The 21077-nt window shown below is 38.7% G+C and overlaps 1 non-coding gene across 1 annotated transcript; it reads left to right on the top strand.

Moving 5' to 3' along the window:
• The first annotated feature begins 1011 nt into the window (after positions 1–1011).
• On the top strand, positions 1012–1116 carry LOC111750647 (U6 spliceosomal RNA). The gene has a single exon (XR_002785749.1). It is a non-coding gene; the product is annotated as a U6 spliceosomal RNA (small nuclear RNA).
• The last annotated feature ends 19961 nt before the right edge of the window (positions 1117–21077 follow it).

The following is a 21077-nucleotide window of genomic DNA, read 5'->3' as shown; positions in this document are numbered from 1 at the left end:
AGCCAAACCAGCATTTTAATTGTTTGTACCACCCGGGTACTCCATGATAAAGAAGACAAGTTTGTATATCTGAACTCAGTTAACAGTGGTACTTACTGGTAAAGCAGCTGGAGTTTCATTTAGCTTAACTTCATTAATTTATGTAAGGACCTGATATATTTTGTGTAGTTTATGTTTTAGAAGAAGCTAGCAACTAGAGAATTAATAAGAATAATAGCCCCAAATACTCAGAAAAATCAGTAGACATTCTTCAACTCTAGATCTTCATTCTCACCTGGAGTTACTGCTACGTAGAGTGATAAAGGCTATCTTTCGTGCGTTGTGCCCCTTGCCCACCAATCCTGAAGAGCGTTGTCATATCCAGTGGTTCACAGTACAGTGGATCACCTACACTTTCCTTTACATAGGACTCTTTGGCCTACAATTCTGATATAATGGGCAGTCATCATTTACAGTGACTTTGGAAGCTTTCTTCTTGATAATCTGTCAATTTTTCTTACACGGTGCGGTTGCTATGAAAGAAATTGGAGCTGTTATACTCTATGCTTTGATACAGTTTGTAAAATGCAAGGTGGGAGATAGTAAACCAAACACAGCATGCTGGTAATTTCTTTGAGACTGATATGCTAGCACTCAGAGTCTGTGTCCCAGAGAGCTGGCATCCCTTTTTTTCTGAGAAAACTAACATTGTTTTAGAGTGTTATCTTATTTTTGCACCAACAGTGTAGATGTGTCTTTGGTATGACTTCTAGGACTCAATTCAGAACACTTAGTCTTGACAGTTTTCCCTATTGTTTTTATTTTTCTAGATTTAAGCCAAAACTAATTTGAATGTAAATCTTAGAAGGAATGATCTGGTATTTTAAAATCTGGAGTTTGTATATAGTGATATGTGATCATATCAACAGATTCCTCACTATACACTCTATAGTAAAGGGTATGAAATATATGGATAGAAATCCTTTACTGTGCCTGGAAATATGCATTGTTATTAGAACTACTCTTTTCAGAGAGTAGTTCGGCGGCACATATACTAAAATTGGAATGATACAGAGAAGATTAGCATGGCCCCTGCTCAAGGATGACACACAAATTTGTGAAGCATTCCATATTTTTACCATTAAATATACGAGACCAAATGGGCAGCTCCTGTCGAAAAGCACTGTAAGACAGCAGGAAGGGACAGGAAATGGAAGAATGGACAAGGAGAACTTGAGGTGGAAAGGGGGAGCATACTGTCACATTGTGGGGATTGAAGCCAATGTCACAAAACAATATATAAATTTTTGAATGAGAAATTAACTTGAGCTGTAAACTTTCACCTAAAGTGCAAAAAAAAAAAAAAAAAGATTCAAAACCAGGCCTGCTGGACTCCGGAGACCAAGTTCTGATAGGTTCAGGGCTGTTATAGGACTTACCTCAGATCACACAGCTAGTATTATTAACATTTTGAGACAGACTCATGTGGCTCCAGAGTTCTTCCTCTTGCACCAGTGGCCATCTCCAGAAGATTAAGGGTCCATTGTCTACACCCAGCATTACCTGAAAACTGAATAAAAGGTAAGTCTCATATTCATCCATAATGTTTTCCAGGTTTATGCAGATAGTATTGTGACTAATAAATACAAATACATTTAAAATTAAAAAAAAAAAAATTGCCAGAATGCCAAGGATATAGCAAGTGCCTTTTGACACGTCAGAATTCCATTCCCTTAAAAGGGATGACTCCATCTTTTTCCCACTGAAGTATTTAATATGTTTTATACACTCTTCCCCTCTTACTGTGTGAGTGTCCCAGGTACTGCATTTTAAGTGAGAATGCCTGTGGGTGTGGTACCATCTCACCGTGTAGACTTACTTCTTGTTTTGTATCTTTAAGTTGTCTGTTTAATATTATGGAAAGACCAGTGAAGTCGTTCTTTGCTGTAATAAAATTATTTTGTACATCCAAATTTGCCTCTTGCTGTTAGTACTGTTTAAAGTTTTGTAAAGTTATTATACTTATTCATGAGGAAGAGGGAAGATTTAAAAGGAAGAAAGAAAATTATTAGTATTTGTCAAATGTATACTAGCCTTCAAGCATTGTCTGAAATATTACTTAATATATGCAAGTCCAATATATGATGAATATCACTGTTGGGATTTTAGGCAACTGGAAATTGAGGCCCAGAAACACTCAGAAGAGATAGCCAATAAATTGGGTGCCTAGAAGCCACATTTTTCTGGTTTGAGAGCCTATATTCTTTCTGGTGTGTACACTTGAATCCTCTTGAGGGCACAGCTTGTTCAAGTCCCTCATTTATATGGATAATAAAAGTGGTTTTATACCATTTTATAATTTTCAAGTAAGATTTCAAAGAGCATCTTATTTGGCTATCACAATATTAAGCATTTTTACCTCTATTTTACTTAAAAAAATAAAACCCGATGTTATACAATCTGTCAAATAGATTTAAAGAGAGAAAGCAGGAAGTACCTTGGCAAAGAGGAAGTAGCTAAAAAGAGAATGAAAGAGGCTGTGGTGGAAATAATGGCAGAGTGAGAGCCAGAGGTCCAGCTCCTGCTCTGACAATTCTAGATTGGTTTCCTTTTGTCTAGCAGGAGAATGTGGAACTTAATTATCTCTAGCAACCCTTCAGCACTAACATGTTTTGAAAACTTCCAGTATTTGTGATGTGTTAACATTCCGTAGATAAAGAAAATCTGGTCCAAACTACTTGATAGAAATGAATAAGACAAATTATATAGGAAAATTATCAGTGATGTACTAGACATTCCCCTAGTACAGTAATACAGCTTATGTGCCCAAATCTATGATTTTTATTTCAACCTGAGCTTAAATCTTCAGCTTCATTTACCTTTTCCTTTCAGCATCTACTTTCCGTATTAACATAGGGTTAATGTACATTTGCGGTGTATCCTGGTGGATCACTGTTCTCGTACTTGACCTTCATAATGTAACTTTATTGGTATAGTTAAGGTTGATGGCACATTAATTTTACACAAGACATCAGTCAGTATTCCATTTTCATTTACCGTATTAATAACGTCTACTGTTCTAAGCTGCTATGTCACTCTTGGCTGCCATAAATTATCCTGAATCAAATATCAACATGAACTTAGAAGCAGGCACACTGCTTACTTCTGAAATTATTAATGCCAGTGCATAGGAAAAAGAGACACACGAGTTTGCATTTGGTTGATCATTTCTTCACAGATTACTATCAGTCTTTTTCTCCAAGCAAATAGCATAAGTGCACCCTATGTGCACTTGATCTTCAGGGAACAATAGTTATAATTAAGAATAATTACAACAGCAACAGTGAAACTGCTTTTTAAATATACTGGATGTGCCGTCATTCCTAAAATATTTTTCTTTCAGTGGAAATGACCAACATTTGAATCTCAAGGGAGGGATCTAAGAGAAATGGTGGACTGTGTGGAGCCATGATGGGTTTCATAGTTCTCACAGTGGAGAAATGCCAGATAATTTGAGCACTGTCAAGAGTAGGCTGAGCAGAGTCCATCTTACAGCTCTGAGGGGACCGATTTTAATTTACAAGGCACATTAATTCTTATGTCCCTCATAAACACTTATTTGTTAGAAGCATTGTGCTAGTTGTGAAGTGTGGCTTGGGATACTCTAGATAGCATAGTCATAAAAACTTGGCCTCAGGAGTCACACAGATCTGGGTTCAGATTTCACCTCAACCATTTATTAGCTGTGTTATCTCATGAGAGTTATTTAAATCTTTATTTTTTCATAGCTTTAAGTAGAAATAATAACAGTTTTTCCTCACAAAACTGTCTTGAGGGTAAAAAAAAAAAAAATCTTATTGGACTGACCAGCACATAGTGAATATCCACAAAATGTGAACAGCTGCTGCATTTATTTAAATGAAAAGAGCTGCTCTATTACAATAAGGTTTCAAAATTTCAGTCTTTTGTCTACAATCATTATAATTTTTAATAACCTGGTATTTCAGTACTTTTTTTTATTATTTTTCATTTCTGTCAACTTAAAATTGACTCTCTTTTTTGGTCTAGGCCTTGTTCAAAGCTAAAGTACCTCTGAAATAATTGGCCCTGTGCAACCTAGTATCTAAAGTTTCCCTTTGTGAAACTATTGAATGAATATATTGACGTGGTTAAGAAGGAGATTTGTAGTTACGTAAACTTCAGAATCATTGACGTCCAGCTTTGTTCTGTCTCTTGGCTATTTGTCTTGTAAGAGATGGAGGTGTTTTGTGATGCATAGTGACATGGTGTGACCTGCATTTTAACTTAACCAAATAGACAGCAAGCTGCTTTGTAAAGAGGTGGTGGTGTTTATTAAATATCCATGCTTATGATCCGCATTAGTGACCGTGCTTTTTGAGAGGCCACTTGGAGAAAGGAAGAAACATTACCCACACCAGTACTTCTTTGTTTTGTATGCTTTCGGAAATGACCTCAAAGCTGTATGTGATAATGTAAATCTCAAAATCAGTAAAATTTCTCTCTACCTACGCCACAGGGTCATGTGGGAATCACATTAGATTATGTATTGTGTAACACAAGTTACAGCTGTAAGGAATTGTTATTAAATGAGGAAAAAAAAAAAAAAGAACCAAGATTTAGATCCTAAATAAAACACTGAAAATGCATTTTGTCTGAACCCTGCTGCCAGCAGTGTCTTTTTCTTTTATTTAGCAACTTCCGGTTTCCCTCAAGTCCGTTCCAACTCATGGCAACCTCGTGTGTGTCAGAGTAGAACTGCTCCATAGGGTTTCCAATGGCTGATTTTGTTGAAAGAAGGTAGCCAGGCCTTTTCTTTGGAAGCACATCTTGGTGAACTCTAACCACCAAGCTTTTGGTTAACAGCTGAGCACGTTAACCATTTACACCGCCCAGGGACTCCCATTAATAATAATCCTGTATGGATCAGAACTTTAATATATAGACTATTTCGGAGTCTCTGGTTAGTGGATTTCAAATTAACGGGATGCCACAGGATTACCAAGGTTCATGTTCCTGAGCGCTCTAGTTCAAATTTGCCAGCTGACACGTGGGCCTGGAATTACCATCTCAACTGCACAGCGTCTCACCTTGATAAGCAAAGGTATTTTTCATGCAGGAGCTGTCTTGCCTCTAGAGGTTTTGATCTGGAGTGACTGTCAATAATAGCAAGAACATACCTGAAGAATCAATCTCTCTCACCTTTAATTTCCTAGACATGCACCGCTGGAACTAGGATTATTAGAGGATGAAGTCTCCTATAGGAATGTGGGCTGAGGTAACAAAATCAAGTCCCATTAGTCTTTCTCTGGAGCACAGACTACAAATGGCCAGGGGAGGAAAAGCAGACAGGAGAGGGGAAGTGAGTGGAAATTGTAGAATCTGGGAGAACGCCTTTGCATGCTGTGATCTCATAAAGATACAGGAAATCTGGTAAATGAAAGCTCAGGTTGTTCCCATAAAGTGCCATTCTACTTCAGGCTCTATTAACTCTGTGTGTAGAGTTTTAGATGTCTCTCTGTCTTTTCTTTTTTCCATTTCTCAGTGCTTCAGTGTTGAAATAATTACCCATTCTTTTTTTTATTGTGCTTTAAGTGAAAGTTTACAATTCAAGCCAGTTTCTCATACAAGAACTTACACGCACATTGTTATGTGACCCTAGTTGCTCTTCCCACAATGTGACAACATACTCCTCGTCTCCACCCTGTATTTCCTGTATCCATTCAACCAGCTCCTGTCCCCCTCTGCCTTCTCGTCTCACCTCCAGACAGGAGCTGCCCACATAGTCTCATGTGTTACCCATTCTTTTTGCAGTCGGTATATTCCAAAACAAATTAAAATATTTTGAAACTAACTACATAGTCCACCCATTAAATTAAGTTTCTTTGATGTTCCCCCCCTACCAGACTGTGGTCAAAGTAACTATTCCATTCAAACTCTGATTTAAATAAAAAATTACATACACGCTCAGGTACCTAGGTACACACCCATGTACGGTACTTCAGTGCCTTGGCTCAAATTAAATTACCCTCCAGTGTGAACAACATTAATACAAAGAGCTGTGGGAAATACTACAGTTTAATACTGGACTCCATAATAGTACCCATGTGTTTTTGAAAATTGAAGTAGTTCATTGGCAAGCCAAAGGATGCTCACAGAGGCCTAGGAAAATGATTCTCAAACAAGATTATTTCCTACAGAAGGGTTTCTCAACCTTAGCACTACTGGCATTTTTGGCTAGATAATTCTTTTTTGCCTCTGGGTGATGCAAATGATTAACAACACACTCAGGTGCTGTGGGATAAATGATCTAGTTTTACCCTAAATTAGGTGGCCTTTGTCCTTGGCTGCATAGAAATAACCCTTGGGTTAATTGGGCTGCTTTGATCTGAGACTTCTGGGCCACAACTGAGGATTTGTGCTCCTCAGTGGGGGCAGACCAGACCAGAAGAGACTCACCTGGGAGGCCAATACCAACTAGCCTCAAGAGGCATGATTCAGCCCATCGTGCAGCACTGAACGCAGAGACTCAGAGAGCTTCCTGGTTGATGAAAACATCTGCTCTTGGCAGAGTAGCACATGCGTTGGGACGTGGAAGCTTTGAATTAAGAACCTCCCAGATCTTGTCTTGTGCATACACAGTGGTTAAAATAAATATATAGTCATAAGCATGGTATACTGTCTGTGAGTTCTGTGAGTCCTTCCAGCAAATTATTAAATACAAAGGGGCAATAGGAGCCATTAGATCAGAAACTAAAGGCGTCCTGTGGACTCCCAAGCTTTCAGCTGGCATCCTGAAGGGGTAGTGGGAAAGCTAGTCCTGAATTTGTGGCCAGTGAGTCAGAAGGTTGAGGTGTTATGTGGACTTTCCAAACTTGTGACTGGCATGTGCCTATTTGGCAGTTTGAAGGATGATGTCCTTTTAACTTGTGTGTTCTGACCCAGTTCTGGGACACTAGGGTCAGAGAGAGAGTATGTTGCAGGGTGTGGCTGGTGATAAGGATGGAGAAGTAGGAATGTGAGGACTGGATCAATCTCTACATTTGGGGGACTGGATTAATGCTGCTCTTTACCATGCATCTACTAATAAAAAGGTTGTAGGTTCAAATCTACCCAGAGGTGCCTTAGAAGAAAGATCTGGAGATCTAATTCCAAAAATTAGCCATTGAAAACCCCACGGACCACAGTTCTACTCTGACACACATGGGGTCTCTGTGGGCCGGATTCAACTCCATGGCAACTGGAAAAATATATGATATGGAGAACTGTGCTGTGGATTGTAGGATATTTAGCAACATCCATGGCCTCTACCCACTAGATGCCAGTAACACATCATCACCCCGCAGTCGTGACAGTCAAAAATGTGCCAAGATATTGTCCAGTTTCCTCTGGGAAAGGGCGGTCAAAATTGTCCCCAGTTCAGAAGCACTGTCTAGTGTACAGTGGGAAATCCCAGGGTCAGGAAGCTGGCCTAGCCCAAGAAGGTCTATGAGACAGAGTGAGGACTGAGAGGAGAGTAACAGTGGAGAAAAGAGCTAGACAAAGTGTCTGTCCTGTTTTTGCCATGAGGTTCCTTCATTTAAATCCTGCCCCCCTTCCCATGCACTCTTTGTTCCACACTACGTATATATTTTCTGTGTTGTGTGAGCTTGATTAGGACTCTGCCATTTTCCTGTTATTCAGGAGCGTCAGAAGGTAGCTTAAGATAGAACTTCCTCTATTTGGGGCAGAGAGTGCTTTCTTAGGGTATTGTCAGGACTCTTTTGCTTTCAGTTTTAATTTGTGTAATTAAAAATCCAGAGATGAGACTAGTTTAGGCACAGTTGAGTCCCAGGGTTCTAACGGTACCCTCACTAGGCTCCATTTTTCTGTGTGCCTCAGCTCTGCTTCCCTTAGACTCTTGGCATTTGCTCTATAACCAGGCCAGGGGACGTAGCTTCTGAGAACCTTGACCCTAACCCCAAAAGTTGGAGACCCACCTTTCCCAATGATCAGAGATTAAATTTAGGAAAAAATGTGCTTCAGTCTTTTGGGTTCTTGTGGCCCAGGAAATTTCCCAGGAAAATGGGCCATCCTGGTTCACCAAATTTCTTCCCACCCCACCCTCTACCCCCCTGCCCCACAAACACAATCACAAAGAGTGATACCTTGCAAAGCTGTAATGCTTTATTTAGTGCTCTTTTCGAAGAGAAAACAAAGCTGAAATTTCTTTATGAAAATTTTTGCTTAGGTATATTTTCTTATCCTTACTTTTCATCTTCCTCTTCTGGGTGGGGGTGTTCCTTCCCTTGGCTTCCAAGGTATCCTTGGAGAGCAGTTCTTGAAGTCTGCTTAAGGACTCCTGGGATGGCCAAGACTTAGGTGGTCCATGAGGTCAAAACTATTTTCATAGTAATGCTAAGATGCTATTTGCCTTGGCCACTCTCTGTCACAAATGTACAGTGGATTTTGCAGAAGCTTTGTGATATTTGACACCACACGAGATTCAATGCAGAAGCAGATGACAGAATTAAAGACATTAAAAAGGTTTGCAGAGCTGTAAGACAAGGCCAATGCTCTTGTTATTTTTGTTGTTTCACATAATGTAGTTACCTTTCCATAAAATGTGTTTTTTATGTTAACTTTTAATGGTTTATCATTATTACTTTTAAATTAATTAGTAAATATCTTCAGAAGTTTCCATTTTAATGCCTCATATAGTAAATATTGGTAGATATAACCCATATAGAGCCCTGTTGGCACAGTGGTTAAGAGCTTGGCTGCTAACCAAAAGGTCAGCAGTTCGAATCCACCAGCTACTCCTTGGAAACCCTATGGAGCAGTTCTGTTCTGCCCTATAGGGTTGCTATGAGTTGGAATCGACTTCAATGGCAAGAGGTTTCAGGGTTTTTTTTTAAATAACCTGAGAAGTTTTTAATTCAATATTATCTTTTAATCATTTTGATCTCTCCTGTCCTCCTCCCTGTGCCCTGTGAATGGTGCTTTTTTTTTTTTTTAATATAACCCTTATATAAACAAAACCTCCATGGGATTCTCAATAGTTTTTAGAATATATAGCCTTTTGAGGGGGCAGTAGTGTTTCAGTGGTAGAATTCCTGCCTTCCATACAGGAGACCTGTGTTTAATTCCCAGCCAGTGCACCTCAAGTATAGTCAAAACTTGTCTGTCAGTGGAGGCTTGCATGTTGCTATGATACTGAACAAATTTCAGCGGAGCTTAGAAACTAAAAGGGATGAGAAAGAAAGGCCTGTCAATCTGCTTCCAAAACATCAGCCAATGAAAGCCCTATGGATCACAACGGTCAGATCCCATTGTACATGGGGTTAACAAGAATCAGGGGTTCACTCAATGACAGCTAACAACAGCATAGCCTTTTTATAGTCTCGGTTGAAAACTTGGTATTTTCAAGTTCTTTCTACTCTGATTTTTCAGAACTCTAACATCTCCCAGCCCTGGGAGAACTGCAGAATCTGTTTAGCTGACAGCTGCACCATGACTGTTCTCTCCAGGCCCTGTGGAATCTCACCCTTTGTGGGTGCACCCTGATATTCAGCCAAAGATTGAAGGGAACCCTGTGTAGATTTCTGGAGCTCCTTTGCCTTGCACCTCTCTCGTTTTCATTACCTAATCCTGCTAATTCCAGTTAATGAGTAGCCCCAACTCTGCTGTCTACCTTACTCAGTGCGACTCCTGCTTTCAGATTGGGCTGTGTTTCCCTAGCTGTGGTTTGGAAAATGTCTGTGACAGGAAGCGGGGGTAAATGAAGAACTCACGTCATATATTTCTTTTCTTGCCAGGATCTTAGTCTTACACTGTCGATTGTCCATTGCCTGAAATCAGTTTCCTCATATATTTTATCCAGTTTTATAGTAGCTTAAAGCAGTAAAGTGTGATGCCCATTATTCTGAAATGCCAAAATTGGAAGCCTTCAATTTTTCCTGTATTTTCATGTTTCTTTGGTTTACAACAGTGGTCAGCATACAAGCTGGGTGGTACATTTAAGGGTGGCAGAAGTATAAGAACTTCTATTTATATATTTATGCCATTTTAAAACAATCTTTGCATATATTTTATTATATATGTAATTTAATAGCATAGTGTTGTTGTTAGGTGCCACCAAGTTGGTTCCAACTCATAGCGACCCTAGGTACAACAGAACAAAACACTGCCTGGTTCCATGCCATGCTCATAATCGTTGCTATGCTTGAGCTCATCATCGCAGCTGCTGTGTCAGTCCATCTCATTGAGGGTCTTCCTCTCTTTTGCTTACCCTCTACTCTACCAAGCATGATGTCCTTCTCCAGGGACTGGTCCCACCTGATAACATGTCCAAAGTTATCACCATCCTAGCTTCTAAGGAAGTCTCACCATCCCAGCTTCTAAGGAACATTCTGCCTGTACTTTTTCCAAGACAGATTTTTCGTTCTTCTGGCAGTCCATGGTATATTCAATATTCTTCACCAGCACCATAATTCAAAGGCATCAATTCTTCGGTCTTCCTATTCATGATCCAGCTTTCACTGAATATGAGGCGATTAAAAAGACCATTACTTGGGTCAGGTGTACCACCTTAGTCCTCAAAGTGACATCTTTATTTTTTAATGGTTTAGAGAGGTCTTTTGCAGCAGATTTGCCCAATGCAACACGTCATTTGTGTTCTCGACTGATGCTTTCCATGGGCGTTAATTTTAGACCCAAGTAAAATGAAATCTTGGACAACTTCACTCTTTTCTCCATTTATCATGATGTTGCTTATTGGCCCAGTTGTGAAGATTTTTGTTTAATGAAGAGTTTTAATCCATACTGAAAATACAGATTTTTTTTTTTTTTTTTTACTGTAGTAAACCTGTAATGGAAAAAGAAAAAAAGCTTGAGCACCTAATAATATATTTTTCTCTCTAAAGTATATACATTCGCTACAAGTATGTACATGTACTGCTATGCTATTAGTAGTAGTGGTACGTGTATGTACTTTAAAGATAAGAATACATTATTAGGTGTGCATGCTTTTTTTTTTTTTTACTGTTACAAGTTTACTATAATAAAAAAAAAACCTAATGATATTAGAGGTGCATACCTTTTTTTAAATGTTATCAGTTTTCTGTCAAAAAAGGGGAGCTTCTAATTCACGGTATTTGAGCTAATTTTTAGGAAAATCATGACTGAATACATAGTGAAAAGAACAAATATTTATGGGATGAAGAAAATCATTGAAGGAGAAATTGAGCCATGATTTCTATAACCTCTCAGTCTGTAAACATATTTAGCCAATTGCTTAGTGCCCTAGAAGGACACGATGAAGGGATGGGGTTGTCCACTTGAAACATGAATAGCAGTAGCTGCGACTAAAAGAATTCGTACTATGGGTGAAGTTCTGGGTAATAAAGGTATTACAGCCTTCATTTAAAAAATGTGGAAATTGAAGGTAAGAGTATAATTTGCCCACGGCTGTAAAGCCAGTGAATCGTGTACCTATGTGAAACCAGCATTTTTCTAACTGTAAAGCTGAGTCTCTTACCAGTTGACTATTCTTTCTTGGATCTGGACTATCCATAAAACAATCTCTTACCTGTGATGACATAGGACATCAAGATATTTTCAAGGTGTTTTAAATGTAATATTTCACACACGTTACCAGGAGGGACCAGCCCCTGGAGAAGGACATCATGCTTGGTAGAGGGTCAGTGAAAAAGAGGAAGACCCTCAACAAGATGGACTGACACAGTGGCTGCAACAATGAGCTGAAACATAGCAATGATTGTGAGGATGGCACAGGACTGGGCAGTGTTTTGTTCTGTTGTACATAGGGTTGCTATGAGTCGAAACTGACTTGATGGCAGCTAACAAGAACAACAATTGCCTACCCTGGAATTCAGTTAAGCCATAACTGTTTCATAATGATTGAGGGAAATTTCATCGTCAAGTTGGTTATAGAATTATAGAACCCTTGACCGTGTGTGTGTGTGTGTGTGTGTGTGTGTTTAAAGCACTGTTTCATTTTAAGAAAGCTAAAGACATTTCCTACTGAGTACATGTATACACTTTAGTGGAACTGTTTACATTCTCCGCATACTTGTGAATGGATTTCCAAACTGATGGCTGTTATTTGCCTCAAATGTTGGCAGGAAATCTATTCTGGAAATTATTGTGTGTGTAGCTCAATTTAGTAAGTTGTAAATATAATTTTTTCCATCCCCTTATGCTATTATAGTTGCAGTTCCATTCTTCATGGTAATAGCAGAATATTTGATGATCCTGTAAACATGCTGATCTTTACCATTTGTTTTAGAGTTCAGCAACCATTTGTTCAGGCGGGTCTTGTCCTTTGCATTCGCAAATGTCCCCGCTCCCCTCTTTGGGGGAAAAAAAAACAAGCTTTGTAATTTACATTTTGTTTTGGATTTGTTTCCCTTCAAAAATATTTAATTGTATAATTAGTTCTTCTGTCTTTAAAGAAAACTAAAATGTGATCATCTTTATGGTCGGCGAAGAGCAATGGAGATGGAAAGAGGCACATTCTCTAGTGTAGTGATGGAAAATAGTGATCCTCCTCCAAGTTGCTGCTGTTTTTTTTAAAAAAAAAATTTAGGTGCTGTCAAATCGATTTTAGACTCATAGCAACCCCATGTGACAGAATAGAACTTCCTCGTAGGGTTTTCTAGGCTGTAATCTTTCAGGAGCAGATCGCCTGGTCTTTCTTTCATGGAGCTGCTGGTGGGTTTGAACCACCAACCTTGTGATTAGCAGCTGAGTGCTTAGCCACTGCACCACCAGGGCTCCTTGGAACTTTGCATACCACAATCAGATTTCTTAACCTATCTTCATACCATCCCTATTGTTTATTCAAGGTTTTCTTTAAATCAACCGTATTACCAGTCTTATTGCGGATATGAAGAAACTTTATATCAAGAATATAAATAGAAGTAAAATTTGCCGTAAGTGAAAACTAAACATATATATATATTTCCATCTGCATAAAATAAATATATAACAAAGTAGAAATTTCACAGAGCTAAAATAATAATGCGTACTATCAGAAGTATGTTTTAGAAAACTGTGATCTAGCTTATACTCCTATTTTTTAGGGTTAAATTGCTGTTTAGAGTCCTTAGCATGGTTTGCCTCATATACAAGTTGTTTGTGGCCATGGCCAAATTTTCTGCTTTAAAGTAGCAGATTGTGAACTCCCCAGGCCTCCAGACTTTTTCTTTACCCCCACACCCATTACACTGTGCAGTTATATGGCATATATTTGATAAGTGCTCATTAAGTTGAGTACTGTGTCACCAGCAGTGAAGCCTGGTGCAGCTTACGGGAACCAAGGCAATGACAAAAAAGCCCAAGGAGAGGAACCAGTGAGTATCTGGGGAAAGGTACATAAACGTGTAGAACTTTAGTTATTTCTTTTGTGTAATTTGGATAATACACTGCCTTATGATCCTGAGCAGTTAAAAAAAACACAAAGCCACTGATACAGTTTTTACTGTGTACCAAAAAGAATTATAAGCACTTTTAAACATACATGTATTTAATCTTGAAAAGAACCCTGTGAGGCAGATAATGTCATTACCTTCATTTTATAACTGTGGAAACAAAGTCACAGAGAGGTTAAGTAATTTGCTCAAGATCACACAGCTAAAAAATGGGGATCTGAGCTTTGAAATCTAGATTCTTTACTCTTAACCACCACTCTCTACTACCTTTCTTCTTGAAGTATGTGAAACTATATACATGAAAATACTCAGAATCTACCGTTCTATAGTTACTTTTTGTAATTTATGCTCTATTTTGTTTGTCTTCTATTTGCTGTACAGAAATGTATCTATTTTTTTTTTTCCTTTATTGGTAATACTCAGATGGCATGTACCCACAGGACATCAAATTCTAAATGTCCAATGTAGTTTTTTTTTTTAAATAATTTTGATTGTGCTTTAAGTGGAAGTTTACAAATCAAGTCAGTCTCTCACACAAAAACCCATATACACCTTACTCCCAATTCCTCTCCCCCTAATGACACAGTCTGCTCTCTCCCTCCACTCTCTCTTTTTGCCAGCTTCTAACCCCCTCCACCCTCTCATCTCCCCTCCAGGCAAGAGATGCCAACATAGTCTCAAGTGTCCTCCTAATCCAAGAAGCTCACTCCTCACCAGCATCCCTCTCCAACCCGTTGTCCAGTCCAATCCATGTCTGAAGAGTTGGCTTCGGGAATGGTTCCTGTCCTGGGTCAACAGAAGGTCTGGGGGCCATGACCACCGGGGTCCTTCCAGTCTCAGACCGTTAAGTCTGGTCTTATGAGAATTTGGGGTCTGCGTACCTCTGCTCTCCTGCTCCCTCAGGGGTTCTCTGTTGTGTTCCCTGTCAGGGCAGTCATTGGTTGTAGCCGGGCACCATCTAGTTCCTCTGGTCTCAGGATGATGTAGTTGCTGGTTCATGTGGCCCTTTCTGTCTCTTTGGCTCGTAATCACCTTGTGTCCTTGATGTTCTTCATTCTCCTTTGATTCAGGTGGGTTGAGACCAATTAACGCATCTTAGATGGCTGCCTGCTAGCGTTTAAGACGCCAGATGCCACTCTTCAAAGTAGGATACAGAAGGTTTTCTTAATAGATTTTATTATGCCAATTGACTTAGATGTCCCCTGAAACCATGGTCCCCAGACCCCTGCCTCGCTAGTCTTTGAAGCATTCAGTTTATTCAGGAAACTTCTTTGCTTTTGGTTTAGTCCAAAAGTCCTCTGTACTCTGTGCTGTCTTTCCCTTCACCTAAAGTACTATCTAATTAGTGAGTACCCCTCTCCCACCCTCCCCCCATCCCTCCTCTCGTAAACACAAAGGAATGTTTTCTTCTCAGTTTAAACTATTTCTCAAGTTCTTATAATTGTGGTCTTATACAATATTTGTCCTTTTGCAACTGAATAATTTCACTCAGCATAATGCCTTCCAGGTTCCTCCATGTTATTAAATGTTTCACAGATTCCTCACTGTTCCTTATCGATGAGTAGTATTCCATTGTGTGAATATACCATAATTTATCCATTCATCCATTGATGAGCACCTTGGTTGCTTCCATGTTTTTGCTATTGGAAACAGTGCTGCAATAAACATGGGTGTGCATATATCTGTTCGTGTAAAGGCTCTTATTTCTCTAGGATATATTCCAGGGAATGGGATTGCTAGATCATATGGTAGTTCTATTTCTCACGTTTTATGGAAGCGCCAAATAGATTTCCAAAGTGGTTGTACCATTTTACATTCCCATCAGCAGTGTAGAAGTGTTCCACTCTCTCCACAGCCTCTCCAACATTTATTATTTTGTGTTTTTTGGATTAATGCCAGCCTTGTTGGAGTGAGATGAAATCTTATTGCAGTTTCAATCTGCATTTCTCTAATGGCTAATGATCGTGAACATTTTCTCATATATCTGTTACCTCCCTGAATGTCTTCTTTAGTGAAGTGTCTCTTCATATCTTTTGCCCCTTTTTTAATTGGGTTATTTGTCTTTTTGCAGTTGAGTTTTTGCAGTATTATGTAGATTTCAGAGATCAGGCGCTGATCAGAAATGTCATAGCTAAAAACTTTTTCCCAGTCTGTAGGTAATCTTTTTACTCTTTTGGTGAAGTCTTTGGATGAGCATAAGTGTTTGATTTTTAGGAGCTCCCAGTTATCTAGTTTTTCTTTTACATGCTTTATAATGTTTTCTATACTGTTTATGCCATGTATTAGGGCTCCTAACATTGTCCCTATTTTTTCTTCCATGATCTTTATCATTTTAGATTTTATATTTAGGTCTTTGATCCATTTTGAGTTAATTTTTGTGCATGGAGTGAGGTATGGGTCTTGTTTTCATTTTTTTGCACATGGATATCCAGTTACGCCAACAGCATTTGTTAAAAAGACTGTCTTTTCCCCATATAACTATTTTGGGGCCTTTGTCAAATATCAGCTGTTCATATGTGGATGGATTTATGTCTGGATTCTCAATTCTGTTCCCTTGGTCCATGTATCCGTTGTTGTACCAGTACCAGGCTGTTTTGACTACTGTGGCAGTATAATAGGTTCTAAAATCAGGTAAAGTAAGGCCTCCTACTTTGTTCTTCTTTTTCAGTAATGCCTTATTTATCCAGGGCCTCTTTCCCTTCTATATGAAATTGGTGACTTGTTTCTCCATCTCCTTAAAGAATGTTGTTGGGATTTGGATCGGAATTGAATTAAATGTATAGATTGCTTTTGGTAGCATAGACATTTTTATAATGTTAAGTCTTCCTATCCATGAGCAAGGTATGTTCTTCCACTTATGTAAGTCTCTTTTGGTTTCTTGCAGAAATGTACTGTAGTTTTCTTTGTATAAGTGTTTTACATCTCTGGTAAGATTTATTCCTAAGCATTTTATCTTCTTGGAGGCTACTGTAAATGGCATTGATTTGGTGATTTCCCCTTCGATGTTCTTTTTGTTGGTGTAGAGGAATCCAACTGATTTTTGTATGTTTATCTTGTATCCTGATACTCTGCTGAACTCTTCTATTAGTTTCGGTAGTTTTCTGGAGGATTCCTTAGGGTTTCCTGTGTATAAGATCATGTCATCTGCAAATAGAGATACTTTTATTCTTCCTTGCCAATCTGGATGCCCTTTATTTGTTTATCTAGCCTAATTGCTCTGGTTAGGACTTCCAGCACAGTGATGAATAAGAGTGGTGATAAAGGGCATCCTTGTCTGGTTCCCAGTCTCAGTGGGAATGTTTTCATGCTCTCTCCATTTAGGGTGATGTTGGCTGTTGGATTTCTATAAATACCCTTTATTATGTTGAGAAATTTTCCTTCTATTCCTATTTTGCTGAGAGTTTTTATCATGAATGGGTGTTGAACTTTGTCAAATGCCTTTTCTGCATCAATTGATAAAATCATGTGATTCTTGTCTTTTGTTTTATTTATGTGGTGGATTACATTGTTTGTCTAATGTTGAACCATCCCTGCATACCTGGTATGAATCCCACTTGGTCATGGTGAATTATTTTTTTGGTATGTTGTTGAATTTTATTGGCTAGAATTTTGTTGAGGATTTTTGCATCTACATTCATAAGGGATATAGGTGTATAATTTTCTTTTCTTGTGTCTTTACCTGGTTTTGGTATCAGGGATATGGTGGCTTCATAGAATGAATTTGATAGTATTCCATCCTTTTCTATGCTCTGAAATACCTTAAGTAGTAGTGGTGTTAACTCTACAGTGAAGCCATCCGGACCAGGGTTTTTTTTTGGTTGGGATTTTTTTGATTACCTTTTCAATCTCTTCTTTTGTTATGGGTCTATTTAACTGTTCTACCTCTGTTTGTGTTAGTTTAGGTAGATAGTGTGTTTCTAGGAATTCATCCATTTCTTCTAGGTTTTCAAATTTGTTTGAGTATAGTTTTTCATAGTAATCTGATATTATTCTTTTAATTTCAGTTGGGTCTGTCGTAGTATCGCCCATCTCATTTCTCATTCGGGTTATTTGCTCCCTCTCCTGTTTTTCTTTTGTCAGTTTGGCCAATGGTTTATCAATTTTGTTGAGTTTTTAAAAAAACCAGCTTTTGGTCTTATTAATTCTTTCAATTGTTTTTCTGTTTTCTATTTCATTTAGTTCAGCTCTAATTTTTATTATTTTTCTTTTGGTACCTGTGGGTTTCTTTTGTTGCTCTCTTTCTATTTGTTCAAGTTGTAGGGATAGTTCTTTGATTTTGGCCCTTTCTTCTTTTTGGATGTGTGCATTTATTGATATAAATTGGTCTCTGAGGACCGCTTTTGCTGTGTCCCAAAGGTTCTGATAGGAAGTGTTTTCATTCTCATTGGATTCTATGAATTTCTTTATTTCATCCTTAATGTCTTCTATAATCCACTCTTTTTTGAGCAGGGTATCGTTCAATTTCCAAGTGTTTGATTTCTTTTCCCTGCTTTTCCTGTTATTGATTTCCACTCCTATGGCCTTATGGTCAGAGAAGATGCTTTGTAATATTTCAGTGTTTCGGATTCTGCTAAGGCTTGCTTTATGACCTAATATGTGGTCTATTCTAGAGAATGTTCCATGTGCACTAGAAAAGAAAGTATAGTTGGTTGCTGTTGGGTGGAGTGTTCTGTATATATCTACCAGGTCAAGTTGGTTGACTGTGGCATTTAGATCTTCCGTGTCTTTATGGAGCTTCTTTCTGCATGTCCTGTCCTTCACTGAAAGTGGTGTTGAAGTCTCCTACTATTGTTGTGGAGCTGTCTATCTCACTTTTCAATGCTGATAGAGTTTGTTTTATGTATCTTGCAGCCCTGTCATTGGGTCCTTAAATATTTAATATGGTTATATCTTCTTGGTGTATTGTCCCTTTAGTCATTATATAGTGTCCTTCCTTATCCTTTCTGATGGATTTAACTTTAAAGTCTATTTTGTCAGAAATTAATATTGCCACTCCTGCTCTTTTTTGATTGTTGTTTGCTTGATATATTTTTTCCATCCCTTGAGTTTTAGTTTGTTTCTGTCTGTAAGTCTAAGGTGTGTCTCTTATAGGCAGCATATAGATGGATCTTGTTTTTTAATCCATTCTGCCACTTTCTGTCTCTTTATTGGTGCATTTAGTCTATTTACATTCAGGGTAATTATGGATAGGTATGAATTTAGTGCTATCATTTTGATGTCTTTTTTTGTGTGTTGACAGTTTTTTTTTCCCACTTGATTTTATGTGCTGAGTAGGTTTTCTTTATATATTGCCCTTTCCTCATATTTGTTGTTGTTCATTTTGCTTCTGCTGAGTCTTTTCCCTTGTATTTTATTTTGATGAGTAGGATAGTTCGTCTCCTTTGTGGTTACCTTATTATTTACCCTTATTTTTCTAAATTTGTAACTAAATTTTATTTCTTTGTATCGCCGTATCTTCCTCTCCATATGGAAGGTGTATGATTACATTTGTTAGTCCCTCTTTATTATTTTAATGTTGTCTTCTTTTATATTATAACATCGCCGTTACCCTGTGTTGGGCTTTTTTTTTTTTTAAATCTTGGTTTTGTTTTTTTTTTTTTTTTTTTTTTGGATTTCCCTGTCTGGGTTGACTTCTGGTTGCTCTGCCCAGTGTTCTAGTTTTGGGTTAAAACCTGATATTATTGCTTTTCTAACCAAAGAACTCCCTTTAGTATTTCTTATAGTTTTGGTTTGGTTTTTACGAATTCCCTCAACTTGTGTTTATGTGGAAATGCCTTAATTTCACCTTCATATTTAAGAGACAGTTTTGATGGATATATGATTCTTGGCAGGCAGTTTTTTTCCTTCAGTTTTTTAAATATGTCATCCCATTGTCTTCTTGCCTGCATGGCTTCTGCCGAGTAGTCCGAGCTTATTCTTATTGGCTCTCCCTTGTAGGTGACTTTTCTTTTATCCCTCGCTGCTCTTATAATTGTCTCCTTATCTTTGGTTTGGGCAAGCTTGATTATAACATGTCTTGGTGGCTTTCTTTTCAGATCTACCTTATGTGAAGTTCGATGAGCATCTTGGATAGATACCTTCTCATCTTTCAAAATAGCAGGGAATTTTTCTGCCAACAAATCCTCAGCAATTTTCTCTGTATTTCCTGCTACCCTCCCTGTTCTGGTGCTCCAGTCACTCATAGGTTATTTCTCTTGGTAGAGTCCCACATGATTCTTAAGGTTTCTTCATTTTTTTTTAATTCTTTTATCTGATTTTTCATCAAATATATTAGTGCCAAGTGATTTATCTTCAGGTTCAGAAATTCTAGCTTCTCCTTGCTCAATTCTGCTCCTCTGACTTTCTTTTGAGTCATCTAATTCTGTAATTTTATTGTTAGTTTTCTGAATTTCTGATTGCTGTCTGTCTATGGATTTTTCCAGCTTATTAAACTTTTCATTATGTTCCTGAATAATCTTTCTGGGTTCTTCAGTTGCTTTATCTGTGTGTTCCTTGACTTGTTCTGTGTGTTGCCTCATTTCCTTCCTGATGTCTTGAAGGGTTCTGTATATTAAACTTTTGTATTCTGCATCTGGTAATTCCAGGAATGCACTTTCATCTGAAAGATCCCTGGATTCTTTGTTTTGAGAGCCTGTTTAGGTGATCATGGCCTGTTTCTTTATGTGACTTGATATTGACTGTTGTCTCCGAGCCATCTATAAGTTATTGTATTAGTTTATGCATGCTTACTGTGTCATAGCTGCTTGCTTTGTTTTGTTTTGGTATACCCCTATGGGTTGCTTGAGTGAGCTAGCTTGATTATTTTCACCTTTGGAGCTCTAGTGTCCTGTCCCCAGCTGGCTAGAGGTGTTATCAGGTATATCAGTCTAGGAGTCCATTCAGTTTTCTTGTATGAATTCAGCTCAGGTTTCCATGTAGCTGATATCAAGTGTGTGGTACAGGCTGTGTCCTACAGTCTTAGAGGGGCAGGGGTTATTGGCGTATATACTGGTATCTGATTGCAGCAGGAGGTCACGCTCTGGACAAGACAGGGGGCTGAGAACCGACCCCCAAGTGTCTCTGAGGAAAACGCGTCTCTGTTCCCTAGAGCGTGCTGGTGGGTGGGCTCTGCAGAGGGACCATGGGCACCCAAAGTTTTTGTTGTAAGGACTAGGAGGTACCAGTTATCCCTGGGACCCTGTCGCGGGTGCCTGGGGGACCCAAGTGGAGCGACCAGTCCTTAGGTCCCTGTTGTTGGTAAGTGAGGACCTTGTTTAATAGGCAAAGCAATGTCAAACATCAAGCACCCACCTCTCCACTGCACCACTGAAATGGTTCGAGTTTGTCAACAAGGGCCTATTCTCCTGAAATAGGCCCACACAGGTCCATGCAGAAGGGAAAGGTGCTCAAGGTCCTTGGATGGTTTATGCCTGGACCGGAGCTGCTTCTGTCCTGAGCTCCCCCAGTTAATGGATTTAGCAAATTATCTTTTCCCCCCAGTTGGAAATTTTTTCCTTCCCCCAGGCCAGGAGGACGGCTCCAGGTGCTTACCAGGGTCTATCTCAGGCCTGGGGATTCAGCCGCTGAAGGTTGCTTGGTGGTGGGGGGGCGTGTTAAAATATCCGCAAGTACTTTTGCCGAGAGCGCCCTTCTCCTCAGGTTCCAGAG

The sequence above is a fragment of the Loxodonta africana genome, chromosome 22, assembly GCF_030014295.1.
Source record: "Loxodonta africana isolate mLoxAfr1 chromosome 22, mLoxAfr1.hap2, whole genome shotgun sequence".
NCBI lineage: Eukaryota > Metazoa > Chordata > Mammalia > Proboscidea > Elephantidae > Loxodonta > Loxodonta africana.
The sequence above is the reverse complement of the archived record's forward strand: the minus strand, read 5'-3'. Positions and strand labels throughout refer to the sequence as shown.